Here is a 12,772-nt window from a genome sequence, read left to right as displayed (position 1 = left end):
CCAGTCCTATTCGATTAGGACTCACTCCATGACCTCATTTAACCATGTTTATTTATTTTTGAGGCGGGAGGAAGTGGCAGAGAGAGAGAGAATCCCAAGCAAGCTCCATGCTGTCAGCCTGTTGGTGCAGAGACTGACCTGGGGCTCAAACTCACGAACTGTGAGATCATCACCTGAGGTCAAAATCAAGCGTCAGATGCCTAATCAACTGAGCCACCCAAGCACCCCGATCTCATTTAACCTTAATTACCTCTTTAAATGCTCCATCTCCAAATATAGTCATGTTGGGGTTCAAGGGTACAGCATATAAACTTTGAAGGGACACAGTTCAGTCCTTAAACCTTTATTGAATACTTTTGTGCTGGGTACTGGAGAGAAAAAAATGATATAACAACCTGGCCTCTGGGAAGCTGAGAGTCATAGACCTGTAAAAAAAATGCATGCAACATAAAATGCAATTTGTATACACCAAAGGCATCAAGGGGGAAAATCTACTTTGTTCTGGTGGATGGAAGAGGAATAATTCAGAAAAGCCTTCAAAGACAAGGAGCGGAGGGAACTGAGTTTTGAAAGAGAGCCTGGCATAGGCAGGATGGCAGGGAAAGGAATAAAGAATATAGATAAAATAAGCCAAATTGCTCTCCTAGCCTCTGGAAGGTTTTAAAAATACTCTCCCCCACTTCAAAGGCCTAAACTTCTATAATTAGAGATAATTTCTTTCATTAAGGCATTGCTTCTTAAGAAAAGACAAAACAAAAACAAAAAAATGAAACAAAAATCTGTATTGGTTGGAATGATCTTGGTTCCATATATCATAAAACCATGAGACAAGGTGGCTTAAACAGTAGGGGCATGAGTTATTTTGCATGAGCGGAAGAGATCAGCGGAGGGATGCCTTCCAGACATAGTTTGATCACTGACCGAATGATGACATGAAGGACTCGGGCTTTTTCTCTCTCTCCTTATTGCCTTCCTTCCACAGGCAGGATCTTCTGGTTATAATGGCTACCGGTGGAAATTGGGTTTATGTGATTACTTATTCACACCCCACAAGAGAGAAAAAGAAAACCGTGCCCCAGTCATTGGTGTGCTGGTGTCGGCTTGTATGGGCTTGTGAGAACCAACTGCCAAATTTTCAGGAATTTTGCATGCTAGTTATTAAACATAGCTGTTACTAAAAATTAAATTATATAGCCTTAAAATGAAATGAATTACATAAAAAAAAACAGATAATAAAAAGTCAAGACTCATCACTTCCTAATTATTTCACTGCTTTCATTATTACCTGTGCCCTTGACATGATTTCCATCTAGCCAACCTGTATGAGAGCGACAGCAGATAATGATGTACCACTGCACTTCCCTCTCCGACCCCACAGCAATGGCTTGGCATTAGCCATGGTTGGATTGTTTACAGTCCAGAAGTAGGCAAATGCTATAAATCAGGTCGTGATTTATTGTTTTTTGATTGTTTATTAGGCAAGTGATAGAGAAAAGCAAACAATGAAGATTAAACTTTAAACAGTGCTATTCTAAAACTGTTACATTGTGAAGAGTACAAAAACTTGAGCACTATTCTTCCAGTATTCTCTGATTCAACAAGGTCATTCACATCATTGACAAATGAGTGGAGCTCTCATGTTTCTTCATCGTCTCGTTGGCGTACACAAAAACAGCTAACATTCATGTCAGTATTGCACTCACCTATTCATTGTAAACATAGGCTGGCTGTAGATGCAAGAATGACAAGACCAATTAAAATATTTTGAGAAATCAATTGGTTGTGTGGAATTAAAATTAAAGAGCAATGCATGTTTTATATTTGTGTGTGTGCGCCTACTGGCTTCTATATATTCATTAGTAAATATTTATAATAAATGTATATATGTCTATGCATACATAATATAGGTCTCTCTATATAGGTTTCCATATGTATGTATGAATACACTTTGCACCGAACAGCCTATTGTTCACATCTATTAGTACCACTCACCAATCCTTTAGTTTGCTTGGGCCAATCTAGCTTCCATGCCTACCCTGTCTTGCCATGTATTAATTACCCTTTGTGGCTGGGAATAGGTGGTTTTCTGAAGTAAATAGAAGGTTTGCTAGGGAAAAGGAAGTGGGCGATAGATTTTGGATAGGTAACTGAAAGTGCTATTAGCAAAAATGACACATTAATATAATATCAGTCATCATAGTTTAGTATGAATTAATGAATAATATCTTTTCCAGTAGAATAGGTGGATCAGAGCATGTTTTATAAAACTATTGACAATTTGTGCTGCGTAATTTCTTTTTGCAGGTCCTATACATTATTGGATGTTTAGTAGCATCCCTGACATCTTCTCACTAGAGGCTAGTACCCACCTTCAGTTGTGACAACTGAAAGATGTGTCCAGGCATTGCCAGAGATCTCCTGGGGAGCAAAATAGACCCTAGTTGAGAACTGTTGGTTTAAACCCAAGACTTATTGGTTCCAAACCTGAAAGATTTTAGTTTCCTATTCCATTCTTTCTAAGGTAAAGCTATCTGCAATGAATGTTAAATTGATGGTTCAAAGGCAACATAAGAGGACAAGGCACATTCCTGAGAGCTAGAACCCTGGGCCCCATAAAGGTAAGTCTGGGGGCAAATGTTTTGGGCTTAGGAGAGAGGGTTGTTCCACTTGGGGAAGTCAAAGACTCTAGATGCTAACTTCTCCTCAACTTAGCAGATTTCACTATGCCTTTTCCCACCTTTGGAACTCAAAGGATATGAAGCTCTTGACATAAAGATCTATATGTGAAAATCTTAAAAAGGTGCCTTGTTGGAAACCTTAAGGATCTTTTTAGGTCAAGTTAGAAGGGGCATTTCATTTATCTCGTGCTGGAGTTCCAGAGGCATTGACCTTTCAGACCATAGCAATGATGTACATTCCAAAGGGAGCAAACAAAGGCTTCTGAATGATTTGTAAACTGTCCAAAGTCTGGGAAATGCCCTCATGCCAGTTCATTGACATTTATGTAATATAAGCTTACCCTTTCCTCGAGAAAGCCCTCCTTAGACCTGCTTCCCCTTCCAGTTTCCAGGTGGTCTTCATCTTTTCTTAATAGTTAAAGATTTCAAAGGATTAGTCTTCATTTGCTGTCACAATTTGTTCTTCTGCTCATTCCTTGGATTCTGTCTACAAATACCCACAGTGATGTTCTGATGAGTTCAGTCACCTCCTCCCAAACATCATCGTTCTGTTTGACTCTTAGGACAGCTTTTGATTCTGGTGGCCATCCTCTCTCTCCCATGTGTCTCTTGTCCCGTATTAGTTCCATAATGCCATGACATTTCTTCTACCTTTTTGTTGAATTCTTCACTGGTTCTCTTTTCTCTGTGTGATGCTTACATTGACATGTCCCTCCCACATTTCTGTGAGTTTCTATTCTCTCCTTACCTCTCTCTTTGGCCCATCATCTTCTTACCACTTCTCGACTCTAAGAGAATGGCTCTCAAGTCTCCATGTCCAGTTGTGGTGTCTCTTTGGCTCCAGAGATGATGAGTACATTCATCTTCACATGTGTGTGCCACAGGTGTTTCAAAAACAACACATCACTTCTTACCTTTTTGCCTAGCTTGTGTTCTTCTCATCCCTATCTCAGCAAAATTGATTTTGTTTATGTCTCTAAGGCTAGAGAGCCTAAAGACATCTTGGATTAAACTTCTCATGTCAATGAATCCATGGTGCCACCAGCCTCTGAATCCTATGCCTTTCACTATCATCATTTCTTCATGTGCATTCCACTCTTTCTGGTCTTACCAGTCTAGACCACAAGTTGGTGAACTTTCTCTTGAAAGAGCTAGATAGTAAATATTTTGGGCTTTGTATGTCATACTGTCTTTGTTGCAACTATTTGACTCTGCCCTTGTACAAGGAAAGCAACCATAGACAATATATGAATGGGAAGGTAGGCATGACTGTGTTTCAGTAAAGCTTTAGTTACAAAAAAGGACTGCTGGTCCCAAATAGCCCATGGGACAGTTTGCCATCTCCTGGTTTAGAGGATTATCACTCACTTAGTTTATCTAATTATTCTAGGAGCTGGTCTCTCTGTTCCAGTTTATTTTCTTCTAACCAATTATTTTTATCCCACTGTCCAAAGTATTTGTTGATGAATACATCTTCCTAAAATGCAGATCTGTTGGACACATCAGACATTAAGACACTACATAACTTAGCTTTCTTTGAATATGCCACACACTCAAGCTCTATAATTCTCCCTTAACTATGTTTCCTACCCTGGAGTGCTCTTCTCTGTCCCTCCTAAGTCACTCTCAAGACCTTCATTCCCAACTCGGAACTCTTCTTTCTCCGATACCCTCAATAATGTACCACTCTCACAGCATCGTCACCTAATGAGCCATAGTGAAGTTACTTCTACCAGTGTTGGTCTACCTCCCTCAATCAAAAGCTCCCTAGAGGACAGAAAGTGTCTTATTAAAAGATCATTTTTACTCCCCAACATATTAGTCTGTTCAAGTAGACTAGTTTCACTACTTATACATTCTCCAATTTCAGATACAAAATATATAACATTTCCAACCTATCGATGCAAGAAAGTTACATTCCAGAGCCAAAGCAAGTCCATTCCACCTACCGCCACCAAACACATTTGGGACTGGTCATGTCTTCCTCTTCCTCTTCACCAACTGTAGCATACATACTGAGTCTGCAATTAGTGTTCAGTTTTTTTTTTTAATTTTTTAAATGTTTATTTTTGAGAGAGAGAGAGAGAGAGAGAGAGAGAGAGAGAGAAAAGGACAATGAGTGGGGGAGGGGCACAGAGAGAAGGACACACAGAATCCAAAGCAGGCTCCAGGCTCTAAGCTGTCAGAATGGAGCTGGATGTGGGGCTCGAACCCATGACCTGGGAGATCATGACCTGAGCCAAAGTCAGATGCTTAACCGACTGAGCCACCCAGGTTTTTATAAAATTAAAAAAAAAAAAGAACATGAAATTATATTGCAAAAATGAATATGTTTGAAAGGTCTAGGAAGGTGATGCTATGATAGAAATATAAAGAAAAATTTATTAAAAATGAAAATGGCAGGAAAATTGAGAGTGCTGATGCATGGATTGAATCATTTGTCTATAAACAGGATTTTAAAGAACCAAGAGTGAGCAGATAATGTGTGAAGAGCACAAAGTCATGTGACGACAATGCAATTAAACCAAAAGCAGTAAGGGGGGAAGGTATATACTGAAAAAAATGGGAACATATTTTGAGGGTTTATCTAGAGCTGGCACTATTCAGGATGATAATTACTAACTACAGCATGGCTATTTATGTTTAAATAGTTGAAACTGAGTAAAGTTTAAAATGCAGTCCCTCAGCATCATTAGCCACATCTCAGCTGTTCCCCAGCTACTTGTTGCTCACGGGCACCATTTTGGAGAGTGCAGATATAGAACTTTACCATCAACACAGAAAGTTCTATTGAATAATGCTGGTCTAGGCTCAGAAAATTTAAATGCCTCTTAGCTGAAAACTTGAGTGAAAAAAGGGTGGAGATTTGTTTGAGAAGGTAAAGGCCAAGCGTGGTAAATGGGCTGGTGGTGAGAATTCTTTCACAAACGACAGATGGTTCCATAGGGTTGAGACCCACTGGAATCTGGTCAATGTCCATGTGAAATGGGAGATAATCACCCCTGAATCGATGACCTCAGAAACTCAATAGTTCCATATATTGTTGAGAGCGTCAAAGCATTAACAATGTTATTTGCTTTCCTCAGTGTAGGTTTAAATGTATATTTTGGGAAGGGATACTCTGCACAACTATTTGTCAAACTGTGGGTCAAAATCAATTAGTGAGTCATGAGTCATTTAGAAGGAAACAAGCAGACCTTTCTTAATGAAATAGAGCAGACTGGGAAATATCAGGCGTGTTGCAGGCTATAAGGGCAAATGCTGTTTTGTGAAGCTTTTGTTTTGTTTCAGTGATATTTGTATTTCTTTTTTTTTAATATAGTTTATTTATTTTCGAGACCAAAAGAGACAGAGCATGAGTGAGGGAGGGGCAGAGACAGAGGGAGACACAGAATCCAAAACAGGCTCCAGGCTCTGAGCTAGCTGTCAGCACAGAGCCCAACGTGGGGCCTGAACCCACGAACCATAAGATCATGACCTGAGCCAAAGCCGGATGCTTAACCGACTGAGCCACCCAGGTGCCCCTATATTTGTATTTTTTAGTGTGAGTCAGGCCCCCAAAGTTCAAAAGCCAGTGCTTTTCAGAACATAGATTAGCAAGGGAGGGAAATGTATGTTCAAGAACACAGATTAGCAAGGAAGGAAAAGTATGTTCAGACAGACTCATGCTTTGTGTGTGAGGAATACAGGCTTGAACTTCACTCAGTCACTTGGGCTTAGGAAAAAGTCAAACTTAGCAAACAGCCTCATAGAATGGTTCATTCTTTCCCCTCACTTCTGGAAGTAGGTAGATTGTTACCAATTCCTACATGATCTGCATCCCAGAAGAAAGGGTGTTTTTTTTTTTCTTCCTACCATAAGAGGCAGCCAGCCACTGGAAACAGCCTGAGCTGGCCTGCCGAAGGTGGACTGACCCCATGCGTCAAGGTTAGCTACTTAGAAAGTGGGTGTAACGTGGGCATACCCAGGAGAGGCAAGACCAGAAAGTATGAGATGTGTTCCCCAGCCACGCAGCTCAACTGTTACCTTCCTACTTGGCAAAAACAAAAGCTCTATTAAATTTTGAAAGAAGAGAATAATGCTTGTCTTACTCACATATTAATATGATTTATTTAAAAACCCTGATCCTGTTGCCTCAGAACGACTTATAATGTTCTGTTTATCTCTTGGAACGTTGACAATGAGAGTTCAGATTTCTCCCTCTGGCCTTCTAAATGATCACTTTTGGAGCTGGTGGGAGCCCAGTGTACTTGCTACCCTATACATTACATAGTAACATGGAAACCTTGATTGCTGACTTAGGCCAATTTAATTAAAAATTAAAAGGAAAAAAAAAACTAGTTTAGTGAAAATTCCAATGGATGGCCACACAAATTTGCAGAAAGCCTGCAAACTTGATTAGTCACTTGAAAAATTACATTGATTACTTATAATTGTCATTAAAAAGTTCAGTTTCAAAATTCTGTCCTCAGGTTAAACATCAAATCAGTTCTGACTGAAATATATACATTTCCTTGTTCTAAATTATCTACTTCATAGGCAAGAACTGTTTGCTTCGATGGGGGTCGATATTAACTGAAATTTTGGAAGTAATTTTCTCTGGGCATTTGGATGGATGAGATACTCCTAAATTCTTTGCCCCTGAACTCTGACTATACATATACACATCTTTTTAAATGTTTAACAGAGCTGACTTCAGAATGATTCTATATATTTGCACTTAACTCTTTAGTTTTCCCTATGAGACACTGTATTATTGGCAGGACCCAGCTGCCTACTACATTATTCACAAATTGCATTGATCACAAAGTCGTATCTCCTAATGGATTTAGAATCCTGGGCCCTATTTTCTGAGGGCCATCTCCAAGAGCATCTCAAGTTCAATGTGTCCAGATCTGAGCTCCTCATTCTTCTGCCTCTGAGCTTGTCAGACAACTTCAGCTGTAATATCTGTCTTGGGGAATGGTATCACATTTGCCACATTTCTTTTTTTTTTTTTAATTTTTAATTTTTAAATTATTTTGATATAATTTATTGTCAAATTGGTTACATACAGAACCCAGTGCTCATTCCAACAAGTGCCCTCCTCAATGCCCATCACCCATTTTTCCCTCTCCCCCACTTTCCATCCACCCTCAGTTTGTTCTCTGTATTTAAGAGTCTCTCTCTCTCTTTTTTTAATGTTTTATTTATTTTTGATACAGAAAGAGACAGAGCATGAGAGGGGGAGGGACAGTGAGAGAAGGAGACACAGAACTGGAAGCAGGCTCCAGGCTCTGAGCTAGCTGTCAGCACAGAGCCTGATACAGGGCTCAAACCCATGAATCTGAGATCTGACCTGAGCCGAAGTGGGAGGCTTAACTGACTGAGCCACCCAGACACCCCTGTATTTAAGAGTCTTTTGTGGTTTGCCTCTCTCCCTCTCTGTAACTATTTTTTTTCCCTTCCTTTTTCCCATGGTCTTCTGTTAAGTTTCTCAAGATTCACATATGAGTGAAATCAGTGATATCTGTCCTTCTCTGACTGACTTATTTCACTCAGCCTAGTACCTTCCAGTTCCATCCACGTTGCTGCAAATATCAGGATTTTGTTCTTTCTCATTGCCAAGTTGTATCCCATTATATATATAAGCCACATTTTCTTTATCCATTCATCAGTTAATGGACATTTAGGCTCTTCCCGTGTTTTGGCTGTTGTTGACAGTGCTGCTATGAACATTGGGGTACATGTGCCCCTGTGCATCAGCACTCCTGTATCCCTTGATAAATTCCTAGCAGTGCTATTGCTGGGTCATAGGGGAGTTCTATTGTTAATTTTTTGAGGAACCTCTACACTGTATTCCAGAGTTTGCCTCTTTCTTAAACTAGCAGCCTTGAAGTGGTTTTGAAGATTTCCTTGTCATCAGCCCCTCATTAATTAAAAACATTAATGATTTTAATGAAAAAAAACATTAGGGTTTTATCACTTCTTCCTCAGAAATGCCTCTTATGTCTCAGACTTCCCTGGAAGGCCTGAGGCAGGACTCACCGCCTCTCACCTAAATCATAGCTGCAGCCTCTTAGCTGGCCTCCCTCTCCATTCCAGTTCCTCATCCATGCTTCCTCTGTGTTGTCTTCCTAAAAAGCAAACAAACTCCTGACACTCCAGTGCATGACTCTCCCCCGTAGGACACTCTCTGTTTTCTGCTGTCGCCTACAGGGTGAAACCAAACTCCCAAGAAAGCCAAAGTATCTTCCACAATTGACCCTGTGCCACCTCTCCTCTCCCTCTACCCCTCCCAGATGCGGTGCTCCGGCCACACTGAATTTCCCTCCACTCTTCAGATGAAGTGTTTTCCTATTCTCTGCCTTCACAATGCCTCTTTTCCTAAAATGCTCATATCCTAGCTCCCCTGAAGGACACCTCTCATCCTTCAACACTAAACTCAAATGCTACCTCCTATGAGAACTTTTTGTAATTACTCCATGAAGTTTGTTCCTTTATTGGTCCCTCTTTTTTCCATTTCTCTAATATAACACTTTTCACAATGTATCACAACTATCTGCTAACATGTATGTGGTGTTCAAGGACTGTTCTTAAATGTTTCTGGATCTTCTCAAATCTAACTGTAAGGTAGAGTTGCCCTTCCTGATTTCCTTGTGGTTGGGTGAGACCAATGACTAGTTCTAGACAATGAATTGAAAGTGGAAGAGATGAGGGTCATTTCTGGAATGGACCATTTCTTTGCCTCTGCAAGGCTCTTCAGACATTTTGTTTCTAGCGTAGTGACTGGCAGTGTTAAAGATGGTGACTGCTTCATCAACTTAAGCAAGTGCTGACCCACAATGGACATGTAACATGAGCAAGAACCTTTGCTCATTTTGGCCAATGAGATATTAGGGTTGTTTGTTTCTGCAGCATAAGCTGGCTAATCTTTCTCGATATAGTGTGTCATCCCTATGGGGCAGTGAACTCCTCATTGGGCTTCAGTGTATTATCTAGGCATTCCTAATATCTTGCAAGTGCATAGTAGTTGTTCAATGAAATGTTAATTGAATGAAGGCATACATAAGTAGGGTATTTAAATCCCAGAGATAAATAGAAGGACATTAATAAAAATATAGTATTTCCATGCCGGTTAAAAATAATGGGCACTTGAGAAATGTACTTAAATCCAATTCAAAAAACTGCTCTCTTTGATAACAGTTTTCATTAAGTTTCCTGTGTGGTTTTCTATTCTGGCTCTGGACTGCAATGAGGGGAATGTTTGTTAAAGAAATGGCACTGGAATAACATGTTTCATTTGAGTCTCTGTATGGTTGGGTGATTGGTCCTAATGGACCGTCAGTGCTTTTTAGAAAACAGCACTCAGTAACGCGCACATTGCCTTGATTAGTTGAGTTCCCAGCCTGGCCTGAATGCTGTGGAGACCCAGTAACCGCCTTCAGATGTCTGTCTCGTCATCGCCACAGAAGTTAAGGGACTCAATGTTTTGAAGCAACTAGTTACTGGTATTTGCATTTTTTTTCAGTGGTGGAAAATGACAAGGAACTGCCCTTGAGCCAGCTGTGTGTTTGCCTTTGTAAGTGACCAAAACTTTGTCAAAGCCCCATACACACGCTAATCACTTGCACTTGGAGCTGCTTCCTCTGTCTTCTGGCAGAAGCTCAACATTAGGAAATTGTGACTAATGGCAAGGGGAAAGAACCCTGGGAGGCTCAGCTAGCAGGGGAGGGTTTCAAGAGGATCTTTATAGGAGCCAGAGAAAAGTAAAATATGGCTTCTAAGCAAGATAAGAGAGGAACGAACAAAGTGGACAATCTTTTGAAAGGGGACAAACACGGACACAAGGGACTCCTAAAGGAGTCCTGATCATTATTGGCATCAGGGCTATTATTTTATTGCATTGGAGCATGCACAGTTTATGATTCTCCAAACCTGTCATCCAGGCAAGGGCTTCCAAAACCTGTGCAAGCTAGGAAACTTCTCACAGTATGATCTCTTTCCATAGACTAAGAAGGGGCAAGGGAAGCAGTGTACTTAATAGAAGAGGATTTGGTCTTGAAATCAAACCCATCTGGCTGGAGATCAAATCCCAGAGCTACCGCCTACTAACTATAGGTGTTAGGCAAGGCATGTCTGCTTATTACACATCAATTTCTCCATCAGTAAAGTGCTGTGCTTATAACATCGGAGTGTTGTGAAGATTAAATGAGGTTATGCATGTAAAGTTTTTACTCTTCTTATGAAGCTTATACGAACCACTCCAGTGAGTGTTCGTGGTCATCCAGTTCTGAAATATGCTTTGGGAAATCCATTTCTTACAAATGCTCCTTACAATGAATCAGAATGGAGAGGTTTATATGATGGGGATGAGGGACAGAGAGGTGAGGCCTTGGAGGCAGAAGGCCCTTTTTGGACGACTCTTGCTTCTAGTTTCCTATGCGGAAGCTGTCCTGTTGTCTCCGCAGCAGGCAGCAGCTCAGAATGGCAAGCTTCCCGCTGACAGTAACAGCCTGGTAATCGAACAAAGCCCGCAGTCTTTGCCTTCACAAAGCAGAGGCCCGGGACTTGCTGTTTTTCCAAAGGCTGTGTTTGAGCTTTGTCAGCTGGCTGGGCTGAAGTTTATCCTGTGTCCACTTCCCTTATCAGCCGCCCATGGCAGGCACACGTTTCTTTGCTCGGTGAATGGCAGGACTTTAGGGCTCCCTGTTGACGGAGGTAATCCATCTTTCTCCTGCTGCCATCTTGAAATAACTTTGGAGCAGCTCGTCCGGGGGAAATGGAAGCAGCCATGACGACTGGGAAGTTTTCTCAGGAATGAGACGCACTTAGTCCTAACAGCCTTTTTCTATGCGGAAACTCTGATGAGGATATATTAAAGAGGTGCGCAAAACATCTGGGCTCTTTCATGGGGGGAAGTGGGAGGCATTTTCACAGGCCAGGCCAGAGTACCTGACTCATAAAGCATCTTCACACAGTGTCTTTAAAGGAGGTTTAATGAAGAGGAGAGCCCTGATGAAGGCAAGACACCCTGCATCCCTTGTTGGCCTCTTGGAGCTACTTATTGTCCAGGTGACACACTGTCACTAGAGGAGAGGCGGGGCTACCAGCTGTCCCTAGAATGCGCCTGTGGCACTGCCCCCACCTCAGAGCTCCCATGAGTCCAGCACCTGCCAGCTGTTTGGCAAGTGCTGTGCTATCTGGTCCTTCCCAAGTGATTGGCCCTAGGCTTCAGTTACTGTTTTCCTCTGATAACAGAAAACAAGGGGGTGGAGACGCTCCTTCTCCCCTTTGGCTTTTTCCTCTTCTAGAGATGGATTATTCTCTGTATTAAAGATCTCAGGTTGGTAAGAAACCAAATTATCCTAAAGGCTGCTTAGGGTGAAAACCAGCATCTCTGCTTTTCTCTTCTTCCCTACAAAGTCCGAAAGTCAGGTTAGGGGACTCCCTTGTGGAAAAAGTCTGTGTAGTTTGGCCACAAGGAAGGTCGTGGGATGGAAGTTTAGTCTGGTCAAAGTGGGTATGTGAGAAGTTCCAAACTGCTTTTAAAACTCAATCTGGGCAGGCTCATCTCATTACACAACTCCAGGGGGCATTGTTCACATCACAGAGTATGTGAATGGCACCCTCTGGAGCTGTGTAGTTTACAGCCTGCACAGCAGGAGCAGCCACCTGAACTTGAGCTTCCATTCCCACATGACCAATGATTCTTAGCCTCATCTTAGGTTCCCTGTACTTCTGTGTCAATACACTAGTTGACGGTTGCAAGTCACTGCCATCTAATAATAGAGTACAAACATTTTCAAACATGTTCCTTCTTTATTATGAGTTAAAGAAAGCCAAGATCATCATTGCTAGTTCACTCTTACTGTGAGTGAGATATGCTGTTTTGCTTTCCATATTTCAACATACATACATACGTACAAGAGAGATAGAGATAGAAATAGAGACAGAGACAGAGACAGAAAAAGTGGTGGAGGTATAGCTCCAGAATGTGAATTAGGTATAACTGAACATTGCGATCATTTATCTGAGTGTGCCAGGTATATGAAAGTCATTGGTCATGTGTATTTTGATAGAAACAGAGTCAAAGAACTCCAGAAAAACCAGGA

The sequence above is a fragment of the Suricata suricatta genome, chromosome 2, assembly GCF_006229205.1.
Source record: "Suricata suricatta isolate VVHF042 chromosome 2, meerkat_22Aug2017_6uvM2_HiC, whole genome shotgun sequence".
Lineage (NCBI taxonomy): Eukaryota > Metazoa > Chordata > Mammalia > Carnivora > Herpestidae > Suricata > Suricata suricatta.
Note: the sequence above shows the minus strand (reverse complement) of the source record.